Genomic DNA, 1,314 nt, shown 5'->3' on the forward strand with positions numbered 1-1,314 from the left:
TGGAAGAATGGCTTCACCTCTGGTCAAGTGCAGTCAGCGACTGTGTCTGGAGTCACCGTCTCTCTGTCTGAGGCTGCTTCAAGTGATTCCTGATACATCCCTTCTTTGGGATGAAGGCAGTGTTTTACAGAAGTTCACATGGGGCTATGTTAATTAATTTTTATAGCACACCATAACCGCTCAAATGGCATCTAAACCTCCGGGATTCAGACCTGGCTGTGTTTGTTCCCCGCTTGAGCTGTGCCTGTGTGCAGCCTGTTTGGCTGGTGCTGTGCCGTGCTGTGCCCCAGGAAGCCCTATGCTGCCTTGCTCTGAGAAGGACCCGTGGGTGCAAGTCCTCAAGCTCTCTGCAATGCAGCACAGCCTACCCTGTCCCTTCCCTCCATGCCTGCATGTGCCGTGTCACCCAGGCTGGACGCTGGCAGGGAATGAGGTACCCAAGGAGGGGGGGGGGTCTGCAGTAAACTATCCTGCATGGGGTTTTGCCCTGGACTAAAGATCTCTCCATCTCCCTGCACCCGCAGGGATGACATCCTCCAATGGCAAGGTGTGCACCTGGGCCCCTGGGATCCTGCAGCCCCTTCCAGGTCCCCTTTTTATAGCAATTGCAGCACGTAGCCACCTGGGAGGAAGGGGAGATTAGAAGAAGGAGAAACCCCACAAAACCCAGGATGAAACCCTGCAGAAGGGGATGGCCCAGCAACTCTGCAAGGGGCGAGGGATAGATGTCTTCCCCCGGTCCCATTCTGGACAGGTCTTGGTCACGGAGCCTGGGAAATCCCAGCAGGAGCCCAGTGTCCTGCCAGGCACCCAACAGGCAGCCCCAAGCTAAAGCAAAACCACCTCAGTGATGCCCGTGAAACCTACAGTGGCTGAGAGCGTGCTGCTGCGCGTTCAGGTCACCGGGGGCTGGGAGGTGGTTTTTTACTTTCTGTATCCCAAACCCACACCTGCAACCCCCGAGACACTGCGCGGGGGCCGTGGGTCCTGCTGGAGAGCATGGAGGCCCGCAGGCAGGGCGCTCACCCACCGCAGTAGGTGCTCACCCGTGGGGAGCATCTCTCCCTCACCCCGGCCTCCTGCTCGGGGGAGAAGCGGACCCCACCGGGCTGCGGCCGGGCCCATCGGTCGGGGCTTGGAGAGGCGGAGGGCAGAGCCGGCGGCAGGGGAGGTGGATCCGGGAGGCGGGGGGGGTGTGGGGGTCCCCGGCCGCCCCCTCCGACACCGCCGGCCTGGACGGGGAGAGGGGCGGCCCGGCCGCTCCGGGAGTAGCCGCGGCTCCGCCCCGGGGTAGGGGCTGCTCCGACCGGGGGG

Source organism: Haliaeetus leucocephalus, unplaced genomic scaffold (assembly GCF_000737465.1).
Source record: "Haliaeetus leucocephalus isolate CR32 unplaced genomic scaffold, Haliaeetus_leucocephalus-4.0 Scaffold506, whole genome shotgun sequence".
In the NCBI taxonomy this organism is placed as follows: Eukaryota; Metazoa; Chordata; class Aves; order Accipitriformes; family Accipitridae; genus Haliaeetus; species Haliaeetus leucocephalus.